Source organism: Hyaena hyaena, unplaced genomic scaffold, assembly GCF_003009895.1.
Source record: "Hyaena hyaena isolate Hyena2069 unplaced genomic scaffold, ASM300989v1 scaffold_53, whole genome shotgun sequence".
Classification (NCBI taxonomy): Eukaryota; Metazoa; Chordata; class Mammalia; order Carnivora; family Hyaenidae; genus Hyaena; species Hyaena hyaena.
In genome coordinates, this window is record NW_024080686.1 from 2,910,087 (window position 1) to 2,934,175 (window position 24,089).

The window sequence follows — 24,089 nt, forward strand, 5'->3', positions numbered from 1 at the left end:
AATCTCTTCCTGCCCTGTGGTGCCAGGGAGAGCGAGCACTACTTCTGAGACTCAACACAGCTGAGATCAAGATGAGCCGCTACCCCATTTTTGAGATTGTAGTGGGTTGGATGGGGAATTCGACTTACCTCCATTTTCAAGGGTTGCCCCAAAGGACTAGAGTCAGAAAGGAAGCAGTCTTTTTAATCTGCAGGAAGGAATGGCTTCACGGAAGTGGGGCTGCCATTGGGAAATTAGATGCAAGATGAGAATTAATTCTGACCCAGTGATACGGTAATAAATAAACTATTAATAGAATGATTTCCATTTTGTTCAGTAACTTTATATCTCTGAACAGAAAGGTCACATTGTTTGGCTCTCCAGTGGCAAAGTTCTGGGGTTCTCTTGATTAATCCACAAGGCTTTCTGTGTGATGACAAGCCTGGCTTTTTTATGCATTTCCAGGCAGCATGTTCAAGAGTGTGTTTCTTGGGTGTTCTTCGCCATCATTTGGAGCCACTATCTTGGCCGGTGTGTGGGGATATCCAAATCGATACAGGAAGAGGAAGGGGTCCCAGAGTTGAGATAAAATCCTGCGTTGTATGGGCTGCATGAACCCAATGTGACCACTTGACATTTTGAGTCTAAAGAATCAATTTCTCAGATTCTGGCAGGAATAGGAGAACATCTTGGATGTTTCTAAAATTCAGTGACCCCTTTAATTCATTCCACTGGAAGGAATAGTTGAGAATTTCTGGGCCTCAGTTTTCCAAGGCTTTCCAGAATGGACATGTGCCATCAGCTCCCCCTGCAGGTCTCAGTCTTTCCTGCCAGGAAATTCCCGGATGTCCGCCATGAAAATGGACTCTGGAGAGAATCTAAATCGTGTTTCACAGATGGAACACTTCCACTGCTCATACTTGGCCCACCTTTCTTCTGGGAGATGCACGTTCTGGGAAAACACCTAGGCGTGAGCTCACATGTACGTGATATGCAGCAGGAAAACACAGAGCCAAACAGCAATTCCAGGACCCATTTAATGGGTTCCTTGCACATGAATTTTTTAACACTCTATTCTCTCTCTCTTTTGTAAACACCATAGCCTTTTGGTAGATGCGTGACAGTTAAAATTCCCCCTGTGAGAACCATGTGCTAAAAAATGACATGAAATTATCAACAATAGCCAAACTATGGAGAGACTCTAAATATCGATCTGCTGATGAATGGATAAAGAAGATGTGTATACATATACATACAATGAAATAATACTCAGCCACCAAAAAGAATGAAATCTTGCCATTTGCAATGAGGTGGATGGAGCTAGAATGTATTGTGCTAAGTGAAATAGGTCAGAGAAAGACAAATACCATATAATTTCACTCACGTGGAATTTAAGAAACAAAACAGATGAACATATGGGAAGTGGGGGGGGGGGGAGAAGAAAACAAACCGCAAAAGACTGTTTTTCACAATGTTTATTTATTTATTTATTTTCAAAGAGGGAGAGATAGGGAGAGATTCCCAAGCAGGCTTTGCACTATCAGTGAAGAGCCCAATATGGGGCTTGAACTCACAAACTTTGAGATCATGACCTGAGCCAAATTCAAGAGTTGCACACTTAACCAACTGAACCACCCAGGGGCCCTAGAGACTCTTTTTTTTTTTTTTAAGTTTATTTATTTATTTGGAGAGAGAGAGAGAACAAGAGGCAGAGGGAGAGAGAGAATCCCAAGCAGGCTCCATGCTAACAGCATAGAGTAAAATGTGGGGCTCAATCTCATGAACCATGAGATCATGGCCTGAGCGAAATCAAGAGTCGGACACTTAACCAACCAGGTGCCTTGCCACAAGGGACTCTTAATGATAGAGAACAAATTGTGGGTTGATGGAGGGAGGAGGGTGGGGGATGGGCTAGATGGATGATAGGCACTGAGGAGGGCACTTGTGATGAGCACTGGGTGTTGTATGTAAGTGAAGAATCACTGATTTCTACTCCTAAAACCAACATTGCAGTGTATGTTTACTAAAATTTAAATTTATGAAAGGAAAAAAATGGGAAAAAAGAAATCACATGCATGCTTAATGGTGTGTTAAATCCACACATTGTTTTTCTCAAAAAGTTTTGGATTGTCCCAAATTTTACATGGTAGTTTTTTTTTTTAAATTCATTCACTTATCCATTCAGCTAATATTGTGGTTGGCATTGTGATATGTGAGTGATATGTGGTAGGTCTTGTTTGGGGTGCTCTGGATAAACAAAGGACTGAGACAGAGTAAGGTTCTGTCCTCATAGAGTTTAAGTACCAGTGGAGAAAACACTTCACAAACAAGTACATGAACAGATGTATGATATAATTCCAGGGGGAGGTGGCAGGCTCCGGATTGGAATGACTGGTGGGGTATACTCTTTTTGAGAGAGTGGTCAAGGTTGGTTCAATCACAAAGGTGGATAAGGTGGGACGACAGTCCATGCCAAGCTGTGGGTGAAGCGTGTGTCAGGAAAGCGAACAGCAAGTGCAAGTGTCCTGGGGCAGACATGAGCTTGTGTGTTCCCAGAACAGCAGCAAGGCCATCGTGACTGGAACAGAGAGAGTTTAAGGAAACAGTGGTAGGAGATGAGATCCAAGAAGTAGGCGGGGCCCTTCTGAAATATATGAAATATATGTAGGATCTTCTGAAATATAGTAAGGAGTTTGGATTTTATTATGAGGTAAGCAGCCATTGGAGCTCTTTGAGAAGTGGAATGATATGATCTGCTTTGTGGCTTTAAAGCTTCGCTGTGTGGAGAAGAGACTCGAGAAGCGTTAAGAGTGGAGACGGAATCTAGTCGGGGAGGTGAGGTGATGAGAGGGGATGGTGGCCGGGGGTGGTCACTGACGTGGTGAGAGGCAGACCAATTCTGCATGGATTTTGAGGGTAGGGCCATGGGACTCGCCGGTGACCCAGACAGGGAAAGAAAGACATCAGAACGACTCAGAGGTATTTGGCCCCAGGACCTCGGCAATTAACTGACTGGGTAGGCTGGGGGGGGGGGGGGGCGGAAACGAGTGTGAGTGGGTGGGTAGAATCTAGAGTCCTGCTTAGACAAGTCAAGTTGCAGACACTTATTAGTCACCATCTGGAGCCGTGGAGCAGGCAGCTGGGTGTGCAGCACACGCGTGACGCAGGAATAACGAGGGGAAGCTATTTATGGGACGAGGAGCTCCAGTCTGGGAGATGCTGGGACATCGCCTGGTCAGTCTGCTCCTTCCCTGCGGCTCCGTTTCCACGACTGTCCAACGGCGGGCCGGCGGGCCTCTAAGGGTCCTTTCTGCGAGGCAAGTGTAAAATAGAACATTGGCGTTTAAGCTCCCGGGCAGCGGGAGTGGGCCGAGCCTGCCGTCTGGGGACAGAAGACCCACACGAGGTAGAAACCCGGTAGCTTATCTTCAGGATCGGAACTGGAAATGGGTCCTTGCAAAGCAGCTATAGTGGCTGCCTGTTTCGAAAGCAGGGGTGTTGGGGGAAGGAAACACTTTAGCAGCAGAGGATGAACTTGCTCAAAGCAGCCCAGCGTAACCCTCGGGGGGTGGGGGTGGGGGGGTAAACCGGCTCCGTCTGTCCCCTGTGCCCTTACCACCGAGACCCGTAGGTAGCACGGGTGTGTGCTGGTTGCTTTGCAAAGCAAGAAAGAACATGTCCATAGAGATCTTTGTTTTGCCTTTTGCTTGACTTCATTGATACTGTCCTAAATCGCCTAGAAAACTTTTCGGTTTGTTGTGTCTCTCGTTTTTCGGACGTAGCCCTCCACAAAGCGGAAAGGACAGCAAGCGTTTGTATTTTGCCTCACGGGTTGACAAAGCGCTATCACATCTCTCACCACATCAGAGCATCAGCAGCGCAGCCTGAGGGGCTGGGACGGTTGTCACCTGACCCCGTTTCGGAGATGGAGAGGGCCAGGCGCGGAGAGGTCGGGCAGCGCGTTCAGACCACACAGACCAGATGTGGATGAGCTCATTTTCGACCCCAGGCTTTGCGAATCACCGATTCTTCCCTCTTTCCATCCCTCCATTCGGTGTTCCAAACCAAGAGGTTGGATAAAGGTGACTTGGCCACATTCTCGAATGCTGCTGTGACACAAATGACTCTTCACTCACTTTCGTTTTACGTTGGAACAGGATCTAAACTGACCCCGGCCTGGTTTTCTGTGTTGCCTTATTAACCTTCCCGTATATTGAGGAGGCAGGGAGGCCCGTGGCGCATCTGCCACAGTGTTTCGGAAGCGCTGCAGGGAGAACACTTAGTCGGTGCCCCATGTCTGGAAGTGCCAGCTTTCTCTTCCGCAAGGATACCGGGCCAAAGGGAAGACGGTCACAGCAGTACGGCCTGGCGAGCGAAGACTGCAATCCAGGCTCGTGCGTTTCAGCGCACAGGGGATGTAGGAAGAGGCGGCCAGGGGATTCGGGTCCAGGACTGGGTCCAGTTCGTGTGGCCGCCCAACAACTTATCCCCACGCCCCTCCCCCCCAACAAGAAAAGATTAAAACGACTTTTTGACGGCTCCCACAACAGTTCTGCAGCCTCCTGAAGTCCGGGAAGATCTAAGCACGGGAGGTGACTCAGCAGGCGGGACTGGAAGTCCTAGAGACCATGTCGCTCCGTGGTTGGTGGTTGACCCGGCCGTTGTCGGGGTCTCAGGTAGAGCTAGCCATCCAGAAATCCTCGTGGGGCCTTTCCGAGTGGTTGGGTTCCTCATAGCGTGGAGACTTCCTCCCCAGGCAAGGGTTCTAGAAAGCGAGGACAATGCTGCGTTGCCTTTAAATCAACCCCAGGAGCCCTGTGTCACCGCTCTGGCACATTCTGTCGGTTACAAGCAAGTCACAAGCCTAGAGTCAAGGGTAGGGGACATAGGCCCTGCCTCTTGATGGAAGCGTGTCAAGGTCACACTGCAGGAAAACACGTAGAATGGAAAGCACTGTGGCAGCTATGGTTGGCAAGTACAGTCTGCCATTCTAGTGAGGACACGTGACCTTTGGGCTTTACCAACAATTAGCGAAGGCGCGTGCTCACCAAACACCATGAAAATCCGGCTGGGGGTATGGCTTATGGCCAGTTACAACTGGTTGGGTTTGAATCTTCTCTCCCAACCAACCAACCAACCAACCCAGGAGCCAATCCAGGAGCAACCGTCTAAAGCAACACCTAGTAAGTGGCCGATACCGGGCTAAGAGACAAGGATATACGACGGTGAATCCAAAATATCTCTCTACTCAAAGAGCTCCTAGATCTCAAGCTCGTGTACAGAAAGCTGGCTGGGGTAGAAGATTAAGCTACAGATTCCTATCCCCCTCCCCCCATTCTAATTCAGTTAGTTCCAATGGCACCTAGGACTCCGACTGTAACAAGCCCTTTGGGTGGTTCTCATATAAGAAGTCTGAGGAGGGCACTTTGAGACACAGCAATATAGTGGCTTCTGTGCTGTCCAGCTAGCCACAGCTGAGTAGGATCTTACTAGGGTCTGAATGTCAGCCCTGAGGGCAGGAGGGCTTCTACCTTGAACTCTCCTAGTCCCGGGTGTAATGGCTGCTCCTTATATCCGCTACTCTCATAGTTTTCAGAGTTTTCTTTACTTCTTTTTAGCCAATCTTTTGTAACTTCAATCTCCCGTTGTAGTTAATAGTTCTTCACATTTAACTTTGCCTGTTCATATTGCTATGTGATTGCTCTACAGCTGTCCAACAAATATTCGCGTCTTTTTCTCCACCTTTATGGGAAAAATATATTTTTCTCCCTGACTGATGGTGGGTTTGGCCATGTGGCTTGCTTTGTCCGATAGGATATGAGCAGAAGGGGCAATGTAGCAGTTCCCAGCCTAGGTCTTTTTTTTTTTTTTTTTTAAAGTTACTCTCTTCTTCACGAACAGAGAACTAATTTGAATTTTTTTTTTAATGTTTTATTTATTTCTAGGAGAGAGAGAGAGAGACAGCGTGAGCAGGGGAGGGTCAGAGAGAGGGAGTCACAGACTGAAACAGGCTCCAGGCTCTGAGCTGGCAGTCAGCACAGAGCCCGACGCGGGGCTCGAACCCACGATCTGCGAATCATGACCTAAGCGAAAGTCGGACGCTTAACTGACTAAGCCACCCAGGCGCCCCCCAGCCTAGGTCTTAAGAGGCATCATATATACATACTTGCCCCAAGGACCAACCACCCACCTCCCCCCGCCCCCCCCCGCCCCGGCCTGGGCCCTCAGATTAGACTGACCCTCCTATCCAACAGACCTGTGACCTTGAGGGTACATTATTAACGTTTTATTTTATGTATTTATTTTTAAAGTTTTATTTATTTTTTTTGAGAGACACAGAGACAGTGTGGGTGGGGAAGGGGCAGAGAGAGAGAGAAAGAGAATCCCAAATAGGCTCAGGGTTGCCAACACAGAGCCCGATGTGGGGCTCGAACACACGAAACTGTGAGATCATGACCTGAGCTGAAACCAAGAGTTAGATGCTTAACTGACTGAGCCACCCCAAAGTATTAACATTAACATTGTTTTGTGGGGACACCTCAGTGGCTCGGTTGGTTAAACATCTGACTTTGGCCCAGGTCATGATCTCGAGGTCTGTGGGTTCAAGCCCTGTGTCAGGCTCTGTGCTGACAGCCAGCTCAGAGCCTGGAGGCTGTTTCAGATTCTGTATCTCCCTCTCTCTCTGTTAGGAAACAGAAAAGACAAGGGGCACCTGGCTGGATCAGTCTGAAGGGCATGTGACTCTTGATCTCGGGGTTGTGAGTTCAAGCCCCAAACTGGGAATAGAGCCTACTTAACAAACAAACAAACAAACAAAACTTGTGATTTGAGAATTTTAGGCCCCCTCTCCCCCGCCCAATTCTGCCTAGTGGATTCAATGATTTCTTTTCATGTTTACAGTGGCACGAAATGAAAATAACGCGCCCTTCACACTTTAAACATTTCATAGTTACGTGTAGAGATTTTTACATTTCACATTAACACGTTCAACCCGTCCATGGAAAACACTGGCAGGGAGAATGCTATTGATGTTTGCACTTCGCGAAAGGGATTTTACGGAGGGCGCCCTACATCAGCTTTACGGCAGAGGACAAGTTGGTGGAAAAATTAAATTTCCCCTTTCAAGATCTGTCTCCCATGTTGTGGCGGCCATAGCAGTTTCTAGAAGAAAGGTCTTGGTACTGCTGCCAAATTGTAACTTCAGGAACACATGCCAAGCGAGCTGCTTTCCACAGGGACGACTCACCCAGCTGGCGTCACCCTGCATTGCGAGCCATTAAAGATACCTCGGCTCTCAGCGCTGACGTCAAGCAGAACGAGGCTTCTACACAGCTGATGGCTTGCCCTGCGTCCCGAATTAGAAACATGAGCTTACCCGCAGAAGAAGTGCCAATGACCCTGACAAACGAATCCTCAAATGCTCCTCATGATCGCTTGTTTAAAAAAGCTCCAGTGATTTTTCATTGTCTCGGGCCGCTGTGGAAGGCTGCCTATTAAGGGGGAAAAAAAATGGACAAAAATCAAGCAGAATATTTCCCAAGGCAGGGTAGAGAGACCCAAGTACAAAAAAGGATAAGAAGCTCCAGCACTGAGAAGAAGAGTTGGAGATTCACGATCAAGAAGCCACATTTTTGGGAAAGTAGGTTGTGTGCTGTTTTATTTTTAAATTGAGATGCCATAAATGACACACAGCGCCCAGCATGAAGTGTGTGCTAACCTCTGTCCCCGGGTTTCATGTGTCATATTTCAAAGAACTAATGACTTTCTGAATCTGCTGTGACAGGTTGTTTTCGGTGAGTCTGCATAAAATATCTCAGATCGAGTTCCTTAATTGAATATAAAAATACATATTCCAGATTTTAAAAATCAAGATCTTGGCGTGCCTGGGTGGCTCAGTCAGTTAAGCATCTGACTCTTGATTTTGGTTCGGGGCATGATTTCACCATTCATGGGTTCGAGCCCCACACTCAGCTCTGTGCTGATGGTGCAGAGCCTGCTTGGGACTCGCCCTCTCTCTCTTGCTTTCTCTCTCTCTCTCAAAATAAATAAACTTAAAAAAAATAAAAATGAAGATCTAAACAGTTATACCCCAGTTTTATGTATCTCCTATTTATATATGTATATATATCCTATCTATGTAGCTATGTATGTATATATGTATGTATGTATGTGTGTATGTATGTATGTATGTATGTATCTATCTAGTGAGACTTATAATACAAATTTCTAACTACACTTTTAAGGGTTCATTGCTCAGCTAAAATAGCCTTATTAGTGAATTACAAAACCAAACCCAGAAACCGGCCCTAGGGATTTAATACAATAGCTTCTCTTCACCCAATGTCTTGACCCTGCACGCATTCATACCCATAGGGACTGGTCACGGAAAGAACTATCAGTGGTAGAAAAATGGAACTAGGCAGTATGGCTGTCACAGTTTGATAGCTAATATGTGCCCCTGCTTCTGAATAGTTGTCCCCAAATTAAGACATGTTCTTGTGGCTACAGCACGAGCCCAAAGAATTCTAGAACTTCAAATCACATAGCCTGAGAAGGGGATCACCTTTGTTTCTTAATATCTGATTTTTTTAATGTTTATTATTGACACAGAGAGACAGAGTATGAGTGGGGGAGGAGCAGAGAAAGAGGGAGACACAGAATCCAAAGCAGGCTCCAGACTCTGAGCTGTCAGCACAGAGCCTGACGCGGGGCTCGAACCCATGAACCGTGAGATCACGACGTGAGCTGAAGTCGGACACCCAACCGACTGAGCCCCCAGGTGCCCCAAGGATCCCCTTTGTTTCTAAAAGGAGTTTGGGAGTGAATTATACTGTCTTGGGTCCAGACCCAGGCTCTCGCACTGACTAGCTGCGCAGCCCTGGGCAGGCATGTCGCTAGCCCGCTGAAACTTCCGCTTCCCCATTTCTAAAATGAGGATGATGATGCCTACCTGACAAGATCACATGGAAATTAAACTGTTTCTATTTCGTGCTCTAATGATTAGCCTGTGAGAAGCATTCAAGAAAAGTAGCTCTTAGGAGTAGCTGATAGTTATAAGAGTAATGTAATGTAAGACGACTCATAAAAGGGTGACAGATCTGGGTGTGGCTTGGAATTGCTACCATTCCCTGCTCCACTAAGGACATAACATTTACCTGCACCCCAATTGTCCTTTTGTGCGGCATTAAATCCACCAGCGCCAGGGAGCAGGATGGTCCTCTGGAAGGATCGGGACTCTATTTTCAAAGTTAGATATAAAAGGAGAGCCTGCTGACAGACGGCTAAGTTGGCTTGGTTGACATTTTCTACCTAAGTTATCATTAGAGGATTGGAGACAATTTTGCAAAGTAGTGGACACCATGTTCAGCTTCTTCGGAAGGCTGACAAATACTGAGCAATATAAATAGCAAGTCAGCACCATGACCTTATCTCTCCTTCACCAGATTATGATTTGAATAAGTAACCATATGTTAAATGAGACAATTTTTCAGAGGCTGTTAAAGAAACCAACATTGCAATGTTTCTTTCAAGTCTGATTCTTTTTCCCCCACCACTGACACACTTTGGTTAATCCTAATATTACCCCTTAAGTCAACCAGAGGCTAGGAAAGAGGCGATGTAAGAATATTTTCCCAAATGGGAAATGAGCATAAAGTGTGGATTCTTTATATGAGCTATGCCACAGTCCTAGAAAAGATCAAAGATATTGTGGATACTCAAAATCGTTTTACTCACAGGAAGAGGCAAAGTTCTGTGTCTTCAAAATCTTAACATACACTCTTTCTCACAACACATAAGGATTATATGATTTCTTACCCCCACTCCCCCCCCTTTTTTTTTTGAGAAAAAATGAGTAGAGATTTAAAAAAACAGTGCCAGTTTAGTGAAATGGTCATGACACGTGTCCTGTGATAGACTCACCTAGTCAATCACCCTTGGCTAAACAGCAAGATGGTTCCTGAGTTTATATTTGATTTCCTGCATTCCATATTTGCTAGTAGCACAAATTCATTGCCAAAATGCTTTACTGATTACCATGCAGCTAGATAAATCAGCTTAATTACTTTAATAGCTCAACTTATTTTATTTTTTATTTTAGAGAGAGAGTGAGTGTGAGTGGGGAAGAGGGGGCAGAGGGAGAGAGAGATAATCTTAAGCGGGTTCCACACCAATGTGGGGGCTCAATCCCACAACCCTGGGATCATGACCTGAGCAGAAATCAAGAGTCTGATGTTCAACGGACTGAGCCACCTGATGCCCCTAAATATTCTAAGTAATGAAATGTAATTGGTGAGGCTTAGTTATTATGTATTAATATTTGGGGAGGCTACTATAATAAAAGTTTATAGAACTTTGTTTAATAGAACTTTCCTTGAGCAAGAAACATTCTCTGTGCAGTGTGAGAGCTATGCCAGCCACATTTGGCCATTATTGAGTCAAATGTGATGAGTGTGACTCAATAGTTGAATTTTACATTAATTATACTTTAGATTTAAATAGCCACATAGACCCTAGTGGCGCCTGTATTAGATGGTGAAGGTTTACAGGGTGAAGCTTAAAACCAAAATAAGGGGTGCCTGGGTGGCTCAGTTGGTTGAGTGTCCGACTTGGCTCAGGTCATGTTCTCATTGCTCATGGATTCAGACCCCATGTCAGGCTCTGTGCTGACAGCTCAGAGCCTGGAGCCTGCTTCTGATTCTGTCTTCCTCTCTCTCCCTGCCCCTCCCCCACTCGCACTCTATCTCTCAAAAATGAATAAATGTTAAAAAATAAATAAAAGTCCTGTTATATAAAAAGTATCTCATCCTATATGAATTGGAACTTCAGTCTCTCTCACTGAAACTCGGAACTTTGTAAGAAATAAGAGGCCTGCTGAGACCAAAGTACCAAAATGATGCTTAACTTGTTTTCATTATAATGTGATTTCCAGACACATCAGGCCAGAAACCAAGAATATCTTCATTTTCTTTTTTTTTTAATGTTTTATTTATTTCTGAGAGAGAGCGAGAGAGACAGCGTGAGCAGGGGAGGGTCAGAGAGAGAGGGAGACATAGAATCTGAAACAGGCTCTAGGCTCTGAGCTGGCGGTCAGCACAGAGCCTGATGCGGGGCTCAAACCCATAAACCGTGAGATCATGACCTGAGCCGAAGTTGGACGCTTAACCGACTGAGCCACCCAGAGGCCCCTAATATCTTCATTTTCTGCTACAAAAGGAAGAGATCACCTAAGCATAGCTCACATTGCTTTAACTCCCATGTAATTAATGAACTATTTTTTTTTTAATTTTTAATCTGTATTTATTTTTGAGAGAGAGAGAGAGACAGAGTGTGAGCAGGGGAGGAACGGAGAGAGAGGAAGACACGGAATCCAAAGCAGGCTCCAGGCTCTGAGATGTCAGCACAGAGCCCAATGCAGGCCTTGAACCCACAAACCTTGAGATCATGACCTGAGCCAGAGTCTGCTTAACCGACTGAGCCCCCCAGTTGCCCCAATTAGCGAACTGTTATTAACCTCAGACAGTCGGAACATGATAACCAGGATGAGTATGAATATGTTTGTCAGACATTCGTTCCTTTGTAATTATTTTACATTATTTAAAAACTTTTTTAGTTTATGTATTTTGAGAGAGAAAGAGTAGGGCAGGAGCAGAGAGGGAGAGAAAGAGAGAATCCCAAGCAGGCTCCGTTCTGTCAACGCAAAGCCTGACTCAGGGCTCGAACCCACGAACCTTGAGATCATGCCCTGAACTGAAATCAAGAATTGGAAGCTTAACTGACTGAGCCATCCAGGCGTCCCTCTTTGTAATTATTTTAAAAACTTGAGGTCTGACTTCTTAATGTTCCTGAGAAAGGGACATATTCCTTTTGAGAATCACACCGAGCTGGAAGTTGAACTGACCATTCGACATGGGACATCTACCCCCGCCCGTTTTCTGTCTTACTTTCCATTCCAGGCATGGAAACAGCTTTTCAGGAAGACCTGTTTTGGGTCATTATCAAGCGACAATATTAAAAGCCCCAAGCAGGAGTTTGGTGGTTGGAAATGAGCACCCAGCCTCCGCTGCCCCTGTGGCTTCGTGTCCAGGTTGTTAGACTCGAGCACGCCCTTAGGGACCATTGTCTTGTTTGCCCCACACCTCTGCCACCTTCCAACGGAGTGACTTGACGTCTGCAGGGAGACGCACGGTGACAGACTCATGTCCTCATCTGTCATTCCACACAGGGGCTCTCCACTCAGACGTAAGGAGATCTGTGTCCAGCTTGCCTCCTTGATGATGCGCCTGGCTTGGCTTTGCGTGGTTCCCCTTCCCCGGAAGGGAAGATTTCCCCCCGGAGATTTCTGGAGGCAGCCAACAGAAGCCTTCGTGTCCAATTGAGTCCACTTGGGTCTTGTGGATCGAGACAAGGGCCGCAGGGCACTCCCCCAGAGTGCGTTCCCTGCCCCCGAGGCGGCTGGCCAGGAGGGCCGTGGGCACACGCTCGCTCTGGGGCTGAGAAAGGCCTGGGCATGTTCAGAATTGGCAGGAGTTGGGGTACAGGAGGCTCAGGGTGCAGATGAAGGCATGCCCTCAGGGACACAGCAGTTGCAGCAAAGTGTACTTATTATCTACAAAACTGGCTCCAACCTATCCAACTCTCGGGCATCACGTTAGTTATAAAGTGGCTTAACAGACAGCTCGTTAGGCCCTCCTGACAGTCCTGAAGTCAGCACGTCACGGGACAGGCCACGGCAGGTGTCACAGCGGATGTGCCCCAGTTGTTTTCCTAAGGGGAACGTGACCCTGGGAACCGCCATCTACTTCTTTGGGAACTGAAACTCATTCGGCTTTGGCCAGAGCGTTCGCTGAGCAACGGTGTGCAGGGGTGCCAGGGATGGCTCCATCCGTCCCCCCGCGTTAGCACCCAGCTCAGCCCAGGGCCTTGAAAGAAGCCGTGTGCCCCTTACCGTGTAAGGAGACCCTCTGATGGCCTGATAAATATCCATTCAATTACAGCCTCAGCTAACATAGAATTCAGAGCAGCCTCATTTCTCTTAGATTTGTTTTAACTGATCAAATACTTGTATAGTAACATGCTATGTGCCAGGCCCTGGACATTAAAAATACTTTAAAAATAAGTAGTTAAAAATATTAATGCATTAAACATTTTTATGTTTATTTATTTTTGAGAGAGAGAGAGAGAGTGTGCAAGCAGAGGAGGGGCAGAGAGACAGGGAGACACAGAATCTGAAGCAGCCTTTGGGGTCTGAGCTGTCAGCACAGAGCCTGACGCGGGGCTTGAACTCATGAACTGTGACATCATGACCTGAGCCAAAGTCGGACGCTTAACTGGCTGAGCCACCCGGGTGCCCCCAAAAATATTAATGCATTTAATCCTCATATAAGGACTCATGCATTTGATTAATTTTTTGGACACAGAGTAGATAACAACTCCTTTCCAGGCCAGTAGAAAATACCAAACTAAAATAGGCCACGGATGTGTTCTAAAGCATGTCAAGCCTCTGCTTGAAATGTAAAGTTTTAAAATTATTTTTAATTTTATTTATTTTGAGAGAGAGAGCGAGCACACACATGGAAAAGCGGGGGAGGGGCAGAGAGAAGGAGAGACAGAATTCCAAGCAGGCTCCGCACCATCAGCGCACAGCCTGACGTGGGGCTTAAACCCAGGAACCAGGAGATCACGACCTGAGCCGAGGTCAAGAGTTAGACACTCAACTGACGGTGCCACCCAGGAGCCCCTAAAATTTAAAGGTTTTAGGAGCAAAACATCCTAACAATAGCTTCAATATAATCTATACATTTTCCAAAATGACTGACCCAAAAATTAAAAATAATTTCCTTGCCACTTACTTCCCTCTTTAAGTCCCTCCTACAAGGAGGGAGAAAACGGGTATTTACTGACGTTTATTTTAAGCCAGAAGCTCTATTCCCTCTCACACGAACGACACTTCAGTGGGTGTTAACCCTGAGCTCAGAGAGGTTAAGTAAAGGATTATCGGCTTATGCTAATAAACGGGAGATCCAGGATTGAAGCCGGTTGGCCCACCTCTCTGAGCGTGGGAACTTTGGCTATCTTTGCACACCTTCTTCTGTGCTCGGAACCATTGCATGCTGCTTCTTTGCTAGAGCTGTGGCTAAAGGCAGGGAATATGCAGTATTTGTCTTTTAGATGCCGGAAACAGAACTTGGTCTACAGAAAGGACTCAGATGTTTGCTGTTTTATAGACCCCTGCCTGTAGTTAATGTTTATTGGACACAAATCCATCACATAATACGTCTTATGATTTCCAGTTACTGAAAATTTCATTTTCATCTTTTATTATTATTTTTAATGTTTATTTATTTTTTGAGAGAGAGAGAAACAGCATGAGCAGGGGAGGGTCAGAGAGAGAGGGAGATATAGGATATGAAGCAGCTCCAGGTTCCGAGCTGTCAGCACAGAGCCAGACGTGGGGCTCGAACTCACAAACTGCAAGATCATGACCTGAGCCAAAGTCAGACACTTAATGGACGGAGTCACCCAGACGCCCCTCATTTTAAGCTTTTATTTTATTTATTTATTTTTTAAATATTTTTTATTTATTTCTAGGAGAGAGAGAGAGAGACACCGTGAGCAAGGGAGGGTCAGAGAGAGAGGGAGTCACAGACTGAAACAGGCTCCAGGCTCTGAGCCGGCAGTCAGCACAGAGCCCGACGCGGGGCTCGAACCCACGAACCGCGAGATCATGACCTAAGTGAAAGTCGGACGCTTAACCGACTAAGCCACCCAGGCGCCCCTCATTTTAAGCTTTTAAAAAGCAAAATAATTCCTGTTATTACTAAAGCTTAAAAATGAGGAAAAGTTTGATGATAACACATCCACTAAGGGTGATTCTTAGATCTGTTTTGAGTGAGGCACATTTGTGATGTTATACGTTCTTTATCTGTCCTGTTCTAGTATCGGTGCAACTTCATCTAAATCAAGAAGTCCATCAGGAGCACATTTCGGAAGATCCATGCACTTTTTAGTGTAAAGAAACTGTGAAGCATCAGAAAGAGGCTTTTTTTTTTTAATTTTCAAATCATTTATTTATTTATTTATTTTGAGAGACACAGCGACAGCGTGAGTGGGGGAGGGGCAGAGAGAGAGGAGAGAGAGAGAATCCCAAGCGGGCTCCGCACTGTCAGCACAGAGCCCAACTTGGGGCTCGAACTCACAAAAACAGGAGATCGTGACCTGAGCGAAACCAAGAGTCATCTGGCTAACCGGCTGAACCACCCAGGCGCCTTCGAAAGGAGGCTTCCTAACCCCTGGGAGAATAAAGAAGAACAGAAGGATTAGTAGTGGGATTTATTTCTTTATAAATAGATTGATTATGGGCAACAATGAACACTTAAGGGCAACAAGCCCCATGAAAGTCTGGTGAACTCTGAAAATAACTCATTTCCATCAATTTTATTTAATGTTCTTTGCTTTTCCATTACAACAGCTACCTCTGGGAGCACCTAGAATAAATTCTAGAAGAAATGTGCAAAATAACTCAGTTACAGCCTGATGTAGACTGAATGGCATTCTTTTCTTTTCTGTCTACACAGCACCTACGCTGCGTGACCGAAATCGCCTGGGAGCATTTCCCAGCCCCAACCACATACCCATTCCACTCCCGAGCATGTGTGTTGGCACATGCTCAGCTTAAGGACCAAGGGGCTACATTCTCAGTCTCAAATTTCAGGACACGGTAACCAGTGGAACTGCTACCCTGTGTAGACACCAACTCCCACGTTTTAAAAAGACTGCAGGTGGGGCGCCAAGGTGGCTCAGTTAAGCACCTGACTCTCCATTTCAACTCAGATCATGATCTCATGGTTCATGGGTTCAAGCCCCACGTCAGGCTCTGTGCTGACAGTGAGGATCCTGCTCGGGATTCTCTCTCTCTCTCTCTCTCTCTCTCTCTTTCCCTGCTCACTCACTCTCTCTCAAAATAAATAAACATTAAAAAAAAAAAAAAGACTGCAGGGCTTTGCCTCCTCTTCCCAGAGCTTCAGGCTATAAATAGATAGACGAGAAAGAGGTAAGAACATTCTCTTCAGCAGGGATCCTGACAAAAGGCGCAGAGAACATAAGGAAGCTTTGGGGATGACGCAGCCATACATCACTGGGGCACATTCCTTTTTTTTTTTTTTAACTTTTAATAAATGCTTATTTATTTATTTTTAAAATTTTTGGGGCGCCTGGGTGGCTTAGTCGGTTAAGCGTCCGACTTTTGCTTAGGTCATGATCTCGCGGTTTGTGGGTTCAAGTCCCGCGTCAGGCTCAGTGCTGACTACCAGCTCAGAGCCTGGAGCCTCTTTCAGTCTGTGACTCCCTCTCTCTCTGACCCTCCCCTGCTCACGCTGTCTCTCTCTCTCTCCTAGACATAAATAAAACATTAAAAAAAAATTAAAAAAAAAATAAAATAAAAATTTTTAACATTTATTTATTTTTGAGAGAAAGAATGAGTCAGAGCACAAGCAGGGGAGGGGCAGAGAGAGAGGGAGACACAGAATGTGAAGCAGGCTCCAGGCTCTGAGCTGTCAGCACAGAGCCCAACGCGGGGCTTGAACCCGCGAACCGTGAGATCATGACCTGAGCCGAAGTCGGACGCCTAACTGACTGAGCCCCCCGGGCGCCCCGTTGTCCTCATCACAGGAAAGCGCAGTGCGGATGAGTGAAGGTGAGAGCCCCATGCGAGCCCAGCTTGTACCCACGCAGCGCAAACCATGTCACCAAGCACACATCGGAAGGCCAGTCTAAGAAACACGTCCTCTGCCGGGCATCAACTTGGACTGAGTGTTATCTTGGAGTCAGGTATCGACTTAGCGTCACAGACTCTGAGAACCAGAAAGGGCTTTGACGACAGGCTGCGGAGGAGCAGACGGGGCGACCCGCCTCAGGAGCTGGCCGAGGGCTGGGCTGGGGCTGCCCCACCCGGGGCACCTGCCATTCCGGGTTCTGCTGGCTGTTCGGGGGGGGGGGGGGGGCTGGGCTCTGCAGATTCCACGGCCCCTGCCCCCTGCCGGCTGGATGGGTTCCGAGAAAGAAGCAACGGGAAGAGAACGGCCGGAGGTGGGAAGGGACTTTCTTCCTCATTCTAGCGCCGGCCCCTGTCCCTGGAGCAGCAGGGGACAGCAGTGGCTCTGCTTCCCGGATTCTGCTGGCAATCCCAGCGGCCGCCCTGGTTGCCCCCTGGGAAGCCCCAGGACCGGCGGCGGCTGTAAGGTGTCAGGGGCGTGCGCACCTACGAGGCCACAGCCCAGCTGGAGGTTTGAGTACCATCTGCTGGGCGCCTCTGTCCCCCCCAGAGGCCCAACGCTGGTGTGGCATCTCTTCCGGAGATGTGTGCCCTCTCCTCTGAGCTCCTACATTGTGGTGACCCTGCTTTATCCCCACGGTGGTAGCTACTTCCTGAATTATCGTTTTTTAATTTTTTTAATTTTTTTTATTCATTTCTGAGAGAGAGAGACAGAGCATGAGCAGGGGAGGGGCAGAGAGAGAGGGAGACACAGAATCCGAAGCAGCTCCAGGCTTTGAGCTGTCAGCACAGAGCCCAAAGCGGGGCTCGAACCCACAGACTGTGAGATCATGACCTGAGCCTAAGTCGGATGCTTAACCCACTGAGCCACCCAGGCGCCCCTACTTCCGACTTATTGATATCTATGACGTCAGTGTCCCTTTTTTGCTACTTCAATCTTATTGTATTTTTTAAAAATGTTCATTTGAGAGAGTGAGCGAGTTGGGGAGGGGCAGGGAGACAGGGAGAGAGAGAATCCCAAGCAGGCCCCGTGCCGTCAGCGCAGAGCATGATGCAGGGTAAATCTCACAAACGGTGAGATCGTGACCCGAGCTGAAATCAGGAGTTGGATGTTGAACCGACTCAGCCCCTCGGGCGCCGCCTGGCCTTCATGCGTTAAGTCGCCTCTGCTGTAATCGCTTACAACAAAACCCACCCCGGGTTTCTGGCCAGACCCCGACGGACCCAGTGCTTAGTATCCAGAGTCGGCTCGTCTGGCACACTTATGTCTTATATCTGAGCTATGTGCTGCTTCCGGATCCACAGGTCCAATGTCACAGACCATTGTGATGTCCTGAGGAGCCCCAAGAAAATCAAGATCTCTGTAGGCGAGGCGACAGCTAGAACAGAAGAATGGACACAGCCTGGATGTTATGCTGAATTCTTGAGTTGGCCGCTGTTATTTTCTTCTTTCCGAGTTATTCTATTTAAATTTTAACATGTAAAAATTAGCATCAATTCACTTCATCCACCAGAATGGGGTCTGAACATTTCTTTTTAAAGTTAAAGCAATTCTTGGGGCGCCTGGGTGGCTCCATCCGTTAAGTGTCCGACTTCAGCTGAGGTCGTGATCTTGCCATTTGTGGGTTCGAGCCCTGCGTCGGGCTCTGTGCTGACAGCTCAGAGCCTGCTTTGGATTCTGTGTCTCCTTCTCTCTCTGCCCTTCCCCTGCTCAGACTCTGTCTCTCAAAAATAAATAAACATTAAAAAGAAAAAGTTGCAGCAATTCTCTAGCAGCATCTGTTTAACTGAAAGCAAGTGAAGAAACGTGAACAATTGTTGACTCTCCACTAGATGGCAGTCATTACATAAATTTGAGGTAGACTCCAGTTAGACTAGGCGCAAACACAGGGAGTCTGTGTGAGGCGCCTGGGTGGTTCAGTGGGTGAAGCATCTGACTTCAGCTCAGGTCATGGTCTCGCGGTCTGTGGGTTCAAGCCCCGCGTCGGGCTCTGTGCTGACAGCTCAGAGCCTGGAGCCTGCTTCTGATTCTGTGTCTTCCTCTCTCTCTGCCCCTCCTTGGCTCACGCTCTGTCTCTCAAAAATAAATAAACATTAAAAAATTTAAAACAAAACCAAATGACGTATGTGTGGATTATAAGCAACTGGCGACAGTTGGGAGTGGGTCAAAGGGACAAGACGTTGGTTTGAAGCGAGGCAGCTTTGACAGCGTCCTTCTTTCACCCCCTGACCTGTGGCAGAGACGGCCAAACCTACGAGCTCGGATGATCTTGCTTTCGTGGTCGCTGTGGCAGGGAAGAGCTGCAGGAAGAATCATGCCTGGTTTTTTCACCACGTGTCACCTCTCAGAGCCACCTGGCTGGAATTAGTCACGGGTGTCACTGGGAGGCAAAGTCTTTCTGTGCCCAGATGGGAGGATGGTCAGATCTCGGCGAACCAGCACTGCCTACCGCACCCCACATCCTTCCTTCCCTTCTTCAACAGCAACCGAGCTCCAAGGCAGTTGCTGGGGGCATGCCTGTCTGCCCCCCAATAATGACTACATTTTTTCAATCGAAATGGTTAAGCTGTTGGGGCTCAGTTAAGTGCCTGACTTGGGTTCAGGTCATGATCTCGTGGTTCGTGGACTCGAGCCCTGTGTCGGGCTCTGGATGACAGCATGGAGCCTGCTTGGGATGCTCTCTGCCCCTCCCCCACTCACACTTTCTCTCCTTAAATAAATAAATAAATAAATACACTTATGTAAAAGGTTAAGTTGTAAAGCATGAAGAAAACTACCTGGAAGGTGTCTCAGCCCCTGACCCCCTCGATAATCATACCAGCTCTGAACTATCTACAGACCCCCCCCACATGTTGAGAAATAAACTGCATCTTTTCTAAGCCACTGGTTTTTGGGGCTTTTTCTGTTACTTGCTGCTGCATTAAACCCTAATAAGGCACTCCAATGCCAAGTCTGTTACAGGTTCCTTTCCCAGGAACGCCCCTCCTCCCCTTCGATTTTCAGCATTAACTGAGAGTCCCCCAGCCTGCCTGCCTTGGCTCCGGCTGCCCCACCGGGTGAACCCCGTACCATGTGTCCCCGGACATCGCAGCCTGCACCCGCTTCAGCTCCTGCTGTCCCACCGGAGCAGCCCAGAACAAAGCACCCCAGGAACCCCAACCCACACCAGCCCCAGCTCCAGCCGGAGTCACCGGCATAGTCCACACCGGGCATGACCGGACACAAGAGCGTGCCTTCGAGTTTAAATGGAGTAGCTGTTCTGCCTCATTCATTAAAACAAACACAGGAGGTCAAGCAAAATGGGGCAGAGGAATATGCTCCAGACAAAAGAACAAGACAAAACCTCAGAAAAAAACTACATGAGATGGAGATGAACGATCTACCTGATGGAGTTCAAAGTAATGGTCCTAAAGACGGCATCGGACTGGAGAGGCGTGGAGGAACTCGGCAAGAACATCCACAAAGATCGCACGTATCAAGAAGAACCAATCAGAGCGCAGGACTACAATAACTGAAATGAAAAATACACTTGAAGGGCGCCTGGCTGGCTCCGCTGGCAAAGTGTGCGAGTCTTATCTCGGGGTTGTGAGTTCAAGTCCCAGGTTGGCTGTAGAGCTCACTTAAAATACACTAGAGGCAGTCAACAGTACATTAGCGGGTGCGGAACAGATCAGTGATCTGGAAGACAGAGGGATGGAAAGCACCCCCAGTGAACAGCAGAAAGGAAGCATTGTTAGAAATGAGGATGGGTGAAGGGGCATCATTAAGCGAGCATCATTAAGCAAGCAAACATTCACATTGCAGGGGTCCCAGAAGAGAAGGGGGCAGAGAGGTTATTTGAAGAAATAATAGGTGAAAAGTTCCCTAGCCCGGGGGAAGAAGCAGACGTTCAGGTTCAGTCCACACAAGAAACCGAGGACGTCCACACCGTGGCACCTGATAGTCACGCCGTCAGAGAGGAGAGAGAAATACGGCGACTCCTCACCTAGAACAATAGAGTTAAAAGCTCCGAGGGCAGGCGTGGAAATGTGCATTAAAAAGCCCTCCATGGGACTTCACGCTTACGGCGCTACTTGGTACCAGAATGACAGATCTTAAATTCCTTAAGGTGGCTTAATGCAAGTCCCAATTCATAATGAAGTGCGTGTGCATGTGCGTGTGTGTGTGTGTGTGTGTGTGTGTGTGGTGTGGGGGAGCGACGGGCGGGCCGGGAGGAGTGCTTAAGGCTGATGGGCCCCACAGTCCGGGGACTGGTCAGGAAAATGACAGTTTTCCCGAGGGTGGAGGGCGTGGCCATCAGACAGGGTGACAGAGGAGGTGCGTGAACAGTGCTGGTGACAGTCTTACATTTGTGGTGCCGGATGCCTGTGATTCACTACCCAAGTCCCTCTGTGAACTGAAGCCTGTCGTGGGGACCGTTCCCAAAACCTACCACGAGACATCAACTAGACAGCCTAAAACACGTGGCATAAACCGTGTATTTACCCTTGACCGAAATTGCGTTTTCAGGACGGTGGCACCCTTTCAAAGCCCAGATATGTCACGACTCATCGTTTGGGGTAAGTTTCATCACCACCAATCACTCTCAGACCAATATACAACTTGAACTTAACGAACCAACCACCAGGTTAAATAATGGGAATAAGGTAGCAGTTTATTTATGTTCTTTTTTTTTAATGTTTTATTTATTTCTAGGAGAGAGAGAGAGAGAGAGACAGCGTGAGCAGGGGAGGGTCAGAGAGAGAGGGAGTCACAGCCTGAAACAGGCTCCAGGCTCTGAGCTGGCAGTCAGCAAAGAGCCCGACGCGGGGCTTGAACCCACGAACCGCGAGATCATGACCTGAGCGAAAGTCAGACGCTTAACCAACTAAGCCACCCGGGCGCCCCAGTTTATTTATGTTCTTAAATGTCCTACCTTCAGGGCGCACTAGTCTTGGAACTCTTCTCTTCAGAAAGATAAACTTTAAATACAGACCAAAACAGTGTTTCCAGACTTTGCCAGAGGCCCCGCGGGGCCGACATCCCCGAGCACCTGCAGCGCTCTCCCTGGGCGAGGCGGGAAGCCCCTTGCACCGGCAGGAAGACAGAGAAAACTCAGGAAGGCCCGAGCCTTCTGAAGGCCCGAAGCCAGTTCGGTTTTCCAAGCTCGTCGCCGCAAAAGTCACCCTTTGCTCCTGAGGGGGCAGCAGAGGCCCGGAGTGGCGGGCTTCCAATTCAGAGTCCTCCCGGAGGCGGGCGCGGTGCTCCGGAAAAGCCTTCCTTCTCTCCCTCCTCCTTGCACCGTTCGCTGCTTTCTCCCCCTTCTCTCGGCTCGACTCTCCTTCCTCTCTGAGCGCCCACGTCCTGTCCCCGGCCCGGCCGCCCGCACAGCCCGTCCACCTGTGAGCACAGCGGGGCCCGAGGCGAACAAGCTGCCGGCTCTGTCCTCAGTGGTCAGGGAAGCTGTCAGAGCAAGGGACAGAAGCGGGAAGGCATGGCCGGGTCGTCGGCACGGATGCCTGCAGCCGCGCGGCCCACGGCAACGGGCTGAGCCAACTCGGAAACACGGCAACAGGGCGACTCGCTTTAAAGACTTATGTGACTTTATTCTGATTTCGAGTTTTAATTTAAAAAAAATTTTTTTTAACGTTTATTTTTGAGAGACAGAGCATAAGGAGGGGTGTAGAGAGAGGGAGACACAGAATCCAACGCAGGCTCCAGGCTCTGAGCTGTGAGCACAGAGCCCTACGTGGGGCTCGAACCCACGAACTGCAAGGTCATGACCTGAGCTGAAGTCTGACGCTTAACCACCTGAGCCACCCAGGTGCCCCCTCGGTTTTGATTCTGGTAGATAATCAAGGAGCAGATTTCTGAAAAGTAAATTCTTTCTGAGAGAAAGAGAGGAAGCAAGTGAATGTGGAGCAGAGAGAGAGAGTGAGAGAGAGAGAGAGAGAGAGAGGCAGGGCTCCTCTGAAGGGGGCTGTCGTGCTCGCCTGACCCGGGGCTCGAACTCACGGCCATGAGATCATGACCGGAGCCAAAGTCAGACGCTTCAATGAGCCACCCAGGCGCCCACATTTCTTAGATTTTGAGACACGACTTTTCACTCCTGTTCCCACGAGAAATGCCGGTTTTGTCTCAGGGCCCTGGAGCCTTGAGCGGCGCGACCACTCGTGTGACCTCGACGCCAGTTGATACACGCGTCCCTGGTGCCAAACCCCGGGTCCGAAGGGAGGGACGGGAGGCGTCATAAGTGTCTCAAGTGTAAAGCCACCCTCCTGAAAGTGGGGTCCTTGCGCAGGGTCCTCCCTCTCCCGGGGCGCGGGGCGGTCGGGCTGACGTGCTGGGAGTTAACAACATGCAAAACTGGTGCAGGGTGGTCATTTTTTTTCTTCCAGCGAAAATTCAGCGTCTGGGTCGGTGTTTCTGCAAAATCAGGGTTTGTTTTAAAACCCCTGGGAGTTAGGTTGAGCGAAATCAGGTCACTTCTCTTACCCACCAGCAAAACCCCGCGGGACCGCGAGGGACACAGCCGCCGTGGCCGCCTCACTCCCGCCGGGAGGGCCCAGAGCAGATGAGGGGGGCGAGGGCAGGAAGCGAGGGGGCGGGGGGGGAGGGCGGGGGGAGGGGGGCGAGGGCAGGGAGCGAGGGGTCGGGGGGAGGGCAGGAAGCGAGGGGGCGGGCAGGGAGCGGGGCGAGGGCGGGAAGGGGGGTGGGGGGGCGAGGGCGGGGGGGAGCGGAGGGAGGGGGGCGAGGGCAGGGAGCGGGGGAGGGGGGCGAGGGCAGGGAGGGGGGGCGAGGGCAGGGAGGGGGGGGGGGGGGCGCGGGCAGGGAGCGAGGGGGCGGGGGGGGCGAGGGCAGGGAGCGGGGGGAGGGGGGCGAGGGCGGGGAGGGGGGCGAGGGCGGGGAGGGGGGGCGAGGGCAGGCCCCGATGGAGACGTGATTCTGCAGAGAGGACAACTCCGGGTAGAAGGGCGGGAGCGCGGCGCGGCTGGGGCCCAGCAGCCGCACCAGCGGGTCCGGGTCGGGGCCTGCGGGACGAGTGACGCCCTTTGGAAAGCAGGCGGGGAGGCCTTCTGCGCCGCGAGTGTGGACCGCGGCCTGGAGGAGCCAGGCGGACGCTCGGCTGTGCCTCAGCCCCGAGCCGGGGGAGCGACGCGGGGCCCCCGGGGCCGGAGGACGGCCGCCCGGGCAGCTGTGAAGATCAGAGACAAGCACCAGGGTGACGGAAGAGACGCTCGTTCCTGGAGGCGCTCCGGCTGCGGGAGGCCTTCTGCCTCCACGACGGCGCGGGGCCACGTGTGGGACGAGCTGCTGGCTTGAGGCCCCGCCCGTCATTCCCGCTCAGGAGGGGCTCTG